At 37.5% G+C, this 12,380-nt stretch overlaps 1 protein-coding gene across 11 annotated transcripts in view; it reads left to right on the forward strand.

The window, feature by feature from the left end:
* The window catches only part of FRS2 (fibroblast growth factor receptor substrate 2), a 112,346-nt gene that overhangs the window by 77,897 nt on the left and 22,069 nt on the right, over positions 1 to 12,380 (forward strand). For 4 of the 11 annotated variants that reach the window (XM_072742347.1, XM_072742352.1, XM_072742351.1 and 1 more), the window contains exon 4: positions 10,520 to 10,620. The exons of the other annotated variants lie outside the window; for them this stretch is intronic. The gene's annotated coding sequence lies outside the window, so the exon portion shown is untranslated. The remainder of the gene's footprint in view (positions 1 to 10,519; positions 10,621 to 12,380) is intronic. 11 annotated transcript variants of the gene reach the window in all.

Genomic DNA, 12,380 nt, shown 5'->3' on the forward strand with positions numbered 1-12,380 from the left:
AGTTGGAACTCTCTGTGCCTTCTACACCTGGATGTCTGTTTCCTTATCCAAGCTAGGGAAACTTTCAGCCATTATTTCTTCAAATAAGTTTTCTGCCCCTTTCTCTTTCTCTCTTCTCCTTTTGGAACCTTTGTAATACAAATGTTGGTTTGCTTGATTTTTTTCTTATCAGTCCCGTAAGCTGTCCTCACTTTGAATTGATTGATTGGTTGATTGATTGATTGTTGCTCTGTTTGGGTTTGTTCCGCTGCTCTGTTTGGGTTTGTTCCGCTGCTCTGTCTTCCAGGTTGCTGATCCTTTCTTCTGCTTCATCTAGTCTGCTGTTGAACCCTTCCAGTGTGTATTACATTTCATTATATTCTTCAGCTTGGTGACTTCTGTCTGGTACTTTCTTGTATTTTCCATCTCTTTGGTAAAGTTTTCACTGGTTCATCCATTCTTTTGATTGGTGAGCTTCTTTATGACCATTACTTTGATGTCTTTATTAGGTAAATTATCTTATCTCTGTTTTATTAAGGTCTTTCCTGGGGTTTTTATCTTGTTCTTTCATTTGGAACATATTCCTCTGTTTCCTCATTTTGCATATCTTTCTGCATGTTTCTATGTAGTAGATAAATCACCTATCTCTCTCAGTCTTGAAGGAATGGCCTTGTATAGATGATGAACTTATTGTTCAACCGTGCTCTAGCTCTTGGTTGTTTCTGAAACTTTTGTGATTTTCTGAGTAGTCTGATTTACTCTCGATAGGTCCTAGTTGATGAAGATGTGCCAAGACCTGCCAGTGTTCCAGAGGGAGTGATCTCAGTCAGTACCTGGTTTCAGGCCCATTGGAAGCCAGATTCTCAGGCTTTTGAAGTATGAGAATATATATAGTCTTGAGGGATTTGTAGTCATAAACCCTGCTGACTTCCAGACTAGCAGATCTGGAGGTGTCCCATGGGCCACACTTGCAAAAATCAGGGCTTCAGAGGAGTCTGAAAGCTCATTTCTAGGAATTACCAGCAATGCGTGGTACAACCCACGGAGGGTACACAGATGGTTTCTCCCTGCTTATGTTCCCTGAAAGCACCTCTGTAACCCCTGTGGCAAACCTGAATCCTGTCCCTCCTGGTACTGAGGTTATGTTTCTGTTTGCTGTCTGTGCAGTGCCTTGGGTGCAGCAACCTGCCTAGAACTGTCTTTCTGATTTTTATAGTCCTGTGGAGTCCCTTTGGCTCCCAGGGCCAGGTGATCAAGGGACATCCCCTGTGTGGACTGTGCTTACCCATGGGCTTTAGTGAGACTGCTAGAGAGTGCCAAGGGCAGAACAAGCCTATAGTTGTAGCAAGGCAAGAAGCTTTGGGGGTGGGGCATGCCCATGGCTTTGGCAGGCCTGTGTCTGCATGTGCCTGCCTGCAATGGTAACGTAGAGGGAGAATGTGCCACAAGAATGGCATTTGCTGGGATCTCTCTCCACAGAGAAACTCCCAACTGGTCCTTGCTTCTCTAGCAGATACTTTAAGATTAGTGAATAAATCTCCTCCACATACAATCCAGTTACCTCTCAAACTGCTGCATTTGTACTGGATTTAGGGATAAGTGGTAAGACAAGGGATAAGATCCCCACAGCTCCCCAGGTTCCCTAGACATAAACCCTATTGGTTTCCAGAGCCAGATATTTGTGGGGACTTGTCTCTCTGGTGAAGGCCCCAAGATTAGAGTGCCTGAAGTTGGGCACAGACTTTTCACTCCGTGGGGAGAGGCTCCAAACTATGAGATTGCTCCTTATTGTGGGTGGTTGTGGTGGGGGTTGAGAAGGTATGTGGCCACTGTATGTGGCCCTTTTATCCCTTTTGGAGGGAGTTGAGAAGGTAAGGGCCACTGTATGTGGTTCTTTTATCCCTTTTGGAGGGAGCTGTTCCAGATAGCTAGTTTTTAGTTTTTTAGTGGGAATTTTTTCATATATAGCTGTAGATTTGGTATGTCCATGGGAGGAAGTAAGTTCAGGGTCTTCCTATGCATTCTCTTGGACCACTTCCTAGAAATTTTTAAATCATATTTAATGTTTTCCTTTGGGGTGCCTGGGTGGCAGGTGGTTAAGCATCTGCTTTAGCTCAGGTCATGATCCTGAGGTCCTGGGATCAAGCCCCACATAGAGCCCCATGTCAGGCTCCTGGCTCAGCAGGGAGCCTACTTCTCCCTTTCCCTCTGCCCCTTCCCCTACTTGTGCTCTCACTCTCTCTCAAATAAATTAAAATCTTAAAAGAAAAATATTTTACTTTAGACTCACAAGGTTAAAAACACATTTTATTGGGGGCATGTGGGTAGCTCAGTTGGTTAAGCTTCTGACTCTTGATTTTGGTTCAAGTCATGATTTCAGGGTGGTGAGATTGAGCCCCACATCAGGCTCCACATTCAGCAGGGAGTCTGCTTGAGATTCTCTCTCTCCCTCTCCCTCTATCCCTCCCCTCTGCTCATGTGTGTGTGTGCTCTCTCTCTCTCTAAAATAAATCCATCTTTATAAAAAAGGCCTTTATTTTTTATGTGTTTTACTTAGAATTAATTGAATATGATTTTTAAAAATTCAAAGAACCATTATATTTCTTTTTTTTTTTAATTTTTTTATTTATTTATGATAGTCACAGAGAGAGAGAGAGAGGCAGAGACACAGGCGGAGGGAGAAGCAGGCTCCATGCACCGGGAGCCTGATGTGGGATTCGATCCCGGGTCTCCAGGATCGCGCCCTGGGCCAAAGGCAGGCGCCAAACCGCTGCGCCACCCAGGGATCCCGATATATTTCTAAATATTTAAGAGCTTTTTTTGTTGTATCTTTCCCTTTGTCCTTTTAATGCAAGCGTTTAAGATTTAGTTTAGTCCTAGAAAATTACTTCAACTGAAAAAAGGTAGGGGCATCTAGGTGGTTTAATCGGTTAAACCTCTGCCTTCAGCTCAGGTGATGATCCCAGGGTGCTTGGATTGAGTCCCGCAGGGGATTCCCTGCTCAGCGGGGAGTCTCCTTCTCCCTTTCCTTTTGTTCCTCCTCCCCTGTTCGTTTGCTCTAAATAAATACATAAATGAATACATAAATAAAAAATATATTTTTAAAGATTTTATTTATTTCTTCATGAGAGACACACAGACATACGTGAGAGAGAGAGGCAGAGACACAGGCAGAGGGAGAAGCAGGCTCCATGCAGGGAGCCCGACGTGGGACTCGATCCCAGGTCCCCAGGATCACGCCCTGGACTGAAGGTGGCACTAAACCGCTGAGTCACTGGGGCTGCCTCATAAATAAAATCTTAAAAAAGGTCAAAGTCATCTCATCAACTTCAGACTAGTAGTGGAACATTGTTAGTGACTGGGAACTCGGTTCTTTTTAGAAGATGAAGTCTGTTTTATTCTCACAGACTTCTGGGGTTTGGTCCAGTTTCTGTTTTCAGGAGCAAGGAGCAAGTTAATTCTATTATTCCATGAAGCAGAAAGAAATTTGATGACAGCTGACTCTTTTTGCTCTGCTTTTCCTTACTGCTAAATAACTCTTTTCTTCAAACTAACTTTCCCTGGTTTCTGCAGTCTTACCAATTAGACACTGTTTCTTATCCCATCTCACCTTGAATCATTCTGTTCCCTAGGCTTTTGTGATGGCACAGTCTTGAAGATTTTCTTTTGGGTTCTTGGACGGTGCCTGTCCAGTCTCTTTTGTGGACTTCCCCTTCCTCTGAAGTTCTCTTAAATACTGGTATTTGAGTTTCTGTAGGTCTTCTCATTGGGCACTCTCATCTTGTCTCATACCTTGCATCCATAAGTTGATGACCTAGATTTATATCTCCAACTCAGATCTTTTTCCCACCTCCGTACCTGTATTTCTGTTTGCCTATTGCCTATTCCCAGATGGATATCTCAAAGGCATCACAATGCATTCAAAACTGGGCTTACCTGCTTCTCTAAGCCTTGTGTCCTTTCTGTGTTGCCCAACCCAGCTCAGTAAATGTACATTCCTTGAGTCTTGCTTTCTTTCCAGTTTAATCAGTCATCAAGTATTATTAATGCTAACTTTTATGTTTTGCTCTAATCCATCTTCCTCCATTTTCATTGTTTACTACCCTAATTCAGACCCACCCCACAATTTTTATGACTGCAACAGCCTCCAAACCTGTAATAACTATAAGAAGTTGTTGTTGGTGGTGTTTTTAAACTTACCTATGAGGAAACATAGATTCAGAGAGGTTAAATATGAATTCAGATTTCTGTTGCCCTAAAACCCCATGATATTTTCATTCTGTCATGCTGCCTACTGGCATTATCAGAGATTGATACTGCCTTCTGCTGGAGGTGTTTAGAATGCTAAAAACAAGACCTTTCATTTTAGATTCTGATATGGCATACTAAAATATATTAAGACAGAAGAGCTGTTGTAGGCCATTTATCAACTATTTGAGAATTAAAATCTTGCCTTAGCTGCATTATGCCTTACATATCGCAGGATTCATAGTTTCAGAGATTTCACATTTGTAATTTGCATGTAGAAAATATTTAAGACTTTGACAAGAATGTTACACATACCTAATTAAATGAGACTAATATTCTTTGTAGCTAACTGTTGAATTAAGTTCACAGATTTCTTTTTGAAAAAGTAAAGTAGATAGCTTTTCAGCCAGTACTGGTGGAAAAAATATTGTGAAAGTGAGACAGGGTAAAACATCTTAGAAATTCTCACTGTTTTCTATAGACATTTGTTTTCTCCACATTTGCCTTTAAAAAAAGAAATATTCTCACCATTGCTTTAAAATTATATTTTATCTAAGTTGTGCTAAAAGGGAATATCCCCAGTCATTGTAGCTGTACTTTTGAAGATAGTTCTTCAGAATTACCTTGACCTTGGATGATTGATATCCTGAGGTTAAGATCAAGGTAAAACTAAAGGAAAACAAACTATAAAACAGTACATACTGTTTTTGTTAAAAGTGGTAGACAGGGAAAGTATTCTAAATTTGGCTTTTAGTAAAACTTCAATTAATTTTTTCACTTCATTTCTCCACTTGAAGAATGAAGAAAATAGTTCCCAGCAGTCTACACTGAAAGATTTCTCTAGACAAATATTTATCAAGACTCAAAAGAACACTGGGTTTTGTACTCTCTGAAATCCTGTCACTTGATGGTAACTATCTTCTAGCATCTGAGAAGGAGCAGAGAAAAAAAAATTTTTTTTTTAAAGATTTTATTTATTTATTCATGAGAGACACACACAGAAAGAGAGAGGCAGAGACACAGGCAGAGGAAGAAGCAGGCTCCATGCAGGGAGCTCGACGCGGGACTCAATCCCGGGACTCCAGGATCATGCCCTGGACCGAAGGGAGGCACTAAACCGCTGAGCCACCCAGGGATCCCCGAAAACAAATTTTCTTAACATAATTCCCTTCATATTATTTGTAATGAGTTGATAGTTTTCATTGACTGTATAATATACTTCATTGATTCTAAGAGACTTTTTCCAATTTTATTTATAGAAATTTAGGTGTACTTACAATCATTGTGTAAGTACAATCATGTCTTAGTTCAACTGGCAACTTCTTTTCTTACTGGTGTATAAATTATTAGCCTTAAAATCAGTTGTGTCTTAGCTTTGATGAAAAACAATGTGTATCTCCATTGGTATTCAAAGTAATAACAACAGCAGTCATACATTGTTATTGTGGCCTCAATACCTGAGGATCACTTTTGGTCACCTTTATTTTCTTAAATGTAACTATGACTAGAAAGTAAGCACATAAGCCTTTTGATGCTTAAAATTGCTGTAATGAAGCTCATGAAGTAAATATCACATATTTTAACATAAAATATTACATTGTCTGAGTACAGGGCTGTATTTTGCACCTATTCTTAATAGGTTTAGTTGTCTCATTATAGAGTTCACAAGAATTCAAGAGTAAAAAAGAATGCACATATATGTTTAAATGACAGTTCTAGGACCTGCTGTACTATCAACTGAGAATAAGGGTGACCATAAAAAAATAATTTAAAAACTTTAAAAAAAATGACACAAAACCCAGAACTGGCCATATAGTGCTATTTCAGTAGGGACAGACAGCCTGATACAAATAAATCACCCTGATTACAGCTTGGAAGAAATTCTGTCAAAATGTGGTCTCTCTGATTCCACTGGCACTTCCTCTAAGGGACAAAATGTATTTTATTTTTTCATTTTTGAGTGAGAAACATTTGTTATTGATTAATTTCCCCCTCTTATTGCTTATTAGAGTTTTAGAACATATTTTGCCCTGAAAATATCTGAATAATAACTTTTGTGATACCTTTCAGATATTCTGAAATAAGGTTTCAGATATTTCAGATATCTGAATAGAGACCCCGTGTTCTCTAGATCCTGATCATCCTGGAGTGACATTTTTAGGCCTTAGGGCTAAGAATTGAGCACAGGTTGTAAGAAGGTGCTAGAGAAGGAAAAAGAGGAGAAATACCTAAAGAGCATAATAACATGGTACTAAAAATGTTCCAAAAGCTTTCAGTGGGCAGTTGTGCACCAGATGTCCAACTGCATTTCTATTATTTTTTTAAAGAATTTATTTATTTAATCTCTGTTCCACCAACTGAGCTAATCAGGCACACCCAACTGCATTATCTTTGTAATAAACCCAAGCTATGTATCTCCACAAAGTCTTAGTATTACAGGAGCCTTTCAGGACATTGCCCTAAGACATGAATTCTGAGCATAACTTTGCTGGCTGTGAGCACCTTTAGTCTCAAAGTGGATGTTAAGTTCTGTGTATTGGCAGGTTTCCAGCATTTACTAATTAGGTTATGCCTACTTAAATACTCCTGGCAATTTCCCTTGGCCACTGCATTCTTCACACTCTGCCCTAACCTGTTTTGTATGCAGTCTGCCTTTGGGCTCTGCTCAGACATTTATAGCTTTTCTTTCAAAAGAAGTTTTTAATAAAGTATTGATTTGTATATTCTTTAGCTAATAATTTATTGTTGATTATAAAAGCAGTTTATACTGTAGAAAATATAAAGAGAAAAATTTGCTCTTCATCCTGCCAGTGGTGAACCAATGTTAATATTTTAGTGTGTTTTAGTCTAGTCTCTTTTTCTGGGTATATGTATTGTGTGTAGGGGTGGGAAAGAGAAAAATAAGTGTGAATGTTATTTTTAAAAATGAGAAGCCTCTTATATTTGCTACTGGGCACAGAGAGTAATTTTTAATGTAAGCTTTTTGTTTTCAGAACAATTTTAGAGTCATAGAAAAGTTGGAACGATAGTACAGAAATTTTCCTGTGCCCTTTACCTGGCCTTCCCTAATGCGAATCTTATGTAACTATGGTACATATTTCCAAACTAAGAAATTAACACTGGCATAATACTATGGACTACAGATTTTATTTGGATTACCCTAGTTTATCCACTGATGTCCCTTTTCTGTTCCAGAATCCAATCCAGGATACCATATTGCATTTTATAAGAATAGTTTTCTTCTTTGTTTCTGCTTAACTTTATACCACAAACATTTTTTTTTTGTCATTAAGTGTTCGTTAACAGTGCTTATTAATGGCCCCATAAAAGTTCATCAAATGGATAGATGTACTCTGATGTAAATATTTCTGGTTACCTTTGTGTGTTGGGTGGCATTTGTGAGGTTGAGGAGTGTTAAGAAACACACATATCAACCATTTTTATTAGTGGTGTCCTTCAATCAGGTAATTTTAATGCTAGGTTATAACAGTAATTTTTTAATGCATTGCTTCAAAAGTAGAAAATAATCATGTTTATTTTCCTTTGAGAATATGTTTAAGAGCATTTGAGATTGAGTTAAATGCTGAAACTGATGAGCTATTCATGAAGCAATTTGTTTTGAGGGTTATTTAGAGTTGCTTGGCATTTGCCTAACCTTACTTTAGGCAGATTGTGTGTACATTTTATATACGTGTGCCAATATTTAGCCTTTTGAATATGAATCTAGTACTAGCATGATACCCACCTGTGTTTGGTAATACAGATTTATGATATATTCTACTTGTATACTTAAATATTCAGTTTTGAAAATTACCACTTTATTTCCTTCTCTGATATCCTTCATTAATGTTTATTTAGTTCTAGGATAAGTATATAATAGAAAAAGCAAAGATACCTATAGAGATTTTTTTTTTTTAAGATTTTATTTATTCATGAGAGACACAGAGAGAGAGAGGCAGAGACACAGGCAGAGAGAGAAGCAGGTTCCATGCAGGGAGCCCAACGTGGGACTCTATCCTGGGTCCCCAGGATCAGGCCCTGGGCTGAAGGTGTCGCTAAACCGCTGAGCCACCCGGGCTGCCCCTATAGAGATTTTCTTGCATGTCTTGTATTATTTTTGTGGATATTTACAGCTTGATTGATACTGAATGTGTTTCATATTTAACATGAAGTTTGAAGTTAGAGTGGCTTGTGTTTACTGTTTTGTTGTTTTACAGAATTAAGCCAGATGCTTATTAAGAACTATTTGGTGTACCTACTAAGTAAAATATAAATTCATACTTAGGTTTTACTGCTGTTGCTCAGTTTGATAAAACCTCATAGGTTAAATATTTATTATGTTAGAGTTCAGTCTGGGCTAGTGGACTATTGTCTATTAGGAAACTTATAAACTAGAGGTTTATTATGAGGATTAAGCAATCATTTGTTAATTTGACACAGTTGTAGGAGTTAACATATAGAAATGCCTGAGCTGAAGAATATGAACATGGAATTCTAATATGCAGTTAATACAGAAAATTGAATGCACCATCTCCATAAGATTAAATATATTTATTTCAATTTTCAGAGTTAATGATAAATGTTTTCTGGAGAATGCCTGTACTTTCTTACTGCTATCTTACATGTCTTCTTTCTGTGGTGCAGGCTATGGGTTTTTAGTGGAGTGAGTTACGTGATCTGTCACATAGAATGTTCATCACTTTGATGTTGCTGGAGGGCAGTATTTGATTTCCTTGTACATATTTTTATATCACAACATAAAGTACTGAACTAAGAGTTTCTTTGAGAGTTCCCAAGGTTGATGATATTTTTTTCCTATGATTGAAGGTGCTGGGATTGTTGCCCATTGGGGCTAATTACATTATTGAGTTAGCTAAGGCAGAGTGACTCATCTGCTGGGTTTGCACATCTGTAGTTGTCTTTTTATTTCTTAGGTCAGAGATATGGACACTCAGACTTAATTGTATAAATTTCATCACCAGTGTTTCTAGGTACAAATATACTTCAAGGTTATAGATGACTCCAGGATTGAATTATGACCAGTATAATTAAGGTAGAGTGGTGTTTTATATCATCTTCTATTTTAATTTCTCTTGTTTTATTTTTAGCAAGGCATTTCAGTACCATTTTCTGAGTATTTGCTAAGTGCACACATATAATTGTTGATAGGTAGATAAATGGTAAAGATATAACTATATAGATTATTTCATTTCCTTCTTAAAGCCAAAATGTATGATTGAAAGGAATTTCTTCAAATTCAATGTGAAATATGAGGTTAAAGTGGATAACTTTTTTTTAGGTCTGGAAGGAGTAGCTGAGATTTAGATCAGCATCTGTTAGTGACACTCATTGCAGGCAGGTCCAAATGCTGTTGGGAGAATGCTTATGTTTATAGATAGGTGCTGTGACTGATAGGTTAGGCTTTGGGAATCATAGACTGTAAAATACCATTAATTGTATTCTTAGGAATTAAAAGTTCTCCTTGTATGGATCCTAGATTCTTTTCCTCTATAGGACAGTATTGTGGTAAGACATTAGTGGCATCTTTAAGATTATAGGGGAGAATGGGAATTGTGGAAGTGCAAACTGGCCCTTCATGAAATGGCATGAGCCTGTCTTCCTACCTATCTCTTAATATTTTCCCATGCATACCCTGCATTCCAGCTGTAAGGAATTACTTGCTGTGTCTGGAGCAGGCCGTGTCCTTTTATGCTTCTGTGCTTTTGCATGTACTCTTCTTGATCTGGGTTGCCTTTGCCCTCGCAAACTCCCCTCAGTCTTTTAGGACTTGACTTAGAGGTTACCTTTCTCAGGAGGCTTCCTGTCATTTGTCTTTCCTTCTGCTGTGAAATAGATGTTCTGATTACACTGGCCTTTGGGCTTGTAACCCAACCATGTTTTCATTTTCTTGTCTGCCTCTCTCACTAAACAGTAAATTCCTTGATATCAGGGAATATGTGTGTTTCTTATTTCTAGCATTTAACTCAGTGCCTGGCAAAGAGAGTTGGTGCTCAGAAAATGCTTGTTGAATACTTCAGTGTGAAGATGGAGAAGTGAATGAACTCAATTTTTTATTCTTTTATTCTCTCAATATTGGTAACTTTACAAATCATTGTTATGTACTAAGTAATTTTTGCTGGCTTAAGTAAAACAGCTATATCTGAAATAAGGAAATGTTACTTTGCTAATATTTTAGATTTATCCACAGGAAAATGAATTGATAACAGTTTAAATATACATAAGTATGTGCTTAATTTTTCTTGATCATGCTGGTTTTACTTATCTCTTACAGAGAAAACAGAAATGAGAGGAATCTGGTTTAAATTGCAGTACCAGGAATTTAGATTAGACATAAAGAGTTTCCAGAAAATAAAGTACCAGATATTGAAGTGTGTAAGTAATGTAATTGATTTTTTGAAGAGTTTAAAAAGGAGGGTGGTGGTTAGATGGTTATGAATTGCAAAGTGACTCACCAACATAGTCCCTAGTAAAAGAAGAAACCTTAAGGAAGAAACATCTACTTAGAAATATGCAGATACTACCATATTCATGGATAGATGCTTAAAAGATAGTTGGGTACTTTTTTGGTTTTGTGTGTTTGTGTTTGGTTCTGATTTTCAGCTAACACGGAAACAATGTTGCAGGTTACTCTACACAGAAAAAGGCTCTGGTTTTGGTGACTAGCAGACTATACAGATAAATCTCTTCCCTTAGCTTGTTTTTTGTTTGTTTCTTAATTCTTCCTCAGGATAGGGCAGCCCGGGTGGCTCAGCGGAAACCCATGTGGGGTTTCCTCCCACAGGCCTTCAGCCCAGGGTGTGATCCTAGAAACTGGGGATCAAGTCCCATGTCGGGCTCCCTGCATGGAGCCTGCTTCTTCCTCTGCCTGTGTCTCTGCCTCTCTCTGTGTGCGTCTCTAATAAATAAATAAAATCTTTAAAAAAAAAATTCTTCCTTAGGATAATATACATAATACAAAATCCTTAGCAATGCTAAGAATAAGCAGAAAACGAACACATACCAATAGCCAGTCAAGACCGTTGACCTAAAAGAACAAGGTTTTTAAATGTCATTCTCCTGATTGTTTTAATGTGATTGATTGTGGCAGTGAGCTGGGCCCCAAATTTAGAGTTACATTGCTGTGCTTCTAACTATAGAGATTCTGTCCTGACTACATTTGAACAGAACTACTGTAGTAGGAGCCAAGTTCACCCTCAGTGCTAGTGAACTGAAAGAGCAAATATACCTTCCTAAGCACCAAATTTATAATCACACTCATGAATAGAGTTCAGTGTTCTCCTTGCTTGTCATTCTGCAAGAATCATATTGGAATAATTTAAGACAGCTTTACTAAATTTATTAATGTAACTCTTGTTATGAGGATAGTGCTTAAGTTTTAGGCTTCTGTGCTTATAGTGCAAAAGGCTCCTTTGTAATACAAGAGACAGGATTTTACCTGTAGCAGTGATATAGTAATTCCTTGTCTTTTTAAATGCTATATATTTTTCTAAATGTTTTGATAACTAGAATTTATTTGGTTTTTACCATAACTCTGTGAACTCTAGGTATCCTAATCTTGTAAATGAGGGCATTTAGGCACAGAAAGGTTGACTGACCGCCATCTAAAACATTGTTTTAAGATAAATTATTGTTACTATTTCAGTGGCTAACATTTACTAATTGCTTACTATTTACAAGGCACTGTTTTAAGCTTTTTATATATATTAATTAATAAGAGCTTGGGCTTTGGAGTCAGATTTGGATTTAATTCAGCTCTTCCTCTGATCAGCTCTTGACCTTGGGAAAGTAACCTAATTTCTTCAAGCCTTGGTTTCCTCATTTGGAACACAGAAATGATGATAGTACCTACCACATAGGGTGGTTTTACAGATTGACATAATCCAACTGAATCTATGTCTAGTGTACAGTGAAGGCTTTAAAATCAGCTTGCTATTGAAAAATAAGATGTTAATAGATAATATTTAGTATAATTTTTAGCTTCTTGATAATTTTCCTGGTAAATCATTGTATTCTTCTTGATTATGGAGTCGTGGTTGATCTGATATAGGATGCCTATTTTACAAAGTAAGATCCATGTTACAACAAAATTATAACTCCATACAATGTCTATAACTACCTCTTTCCTCTCATTA

This window comes from Vulpes vulpes, chromosome 16, assembly GCF_048418805.1.
Source record: "Vulpes vulpes isolate BD-2025 chromosome 16, VulVul3, whole genome shotgun sequence".
Lineage (NCBI taxonomy): Eukaryota > Metazoa > Chordata > Mammalia > Carnivora > Canidae > Vulpes > Vulpes vulpes.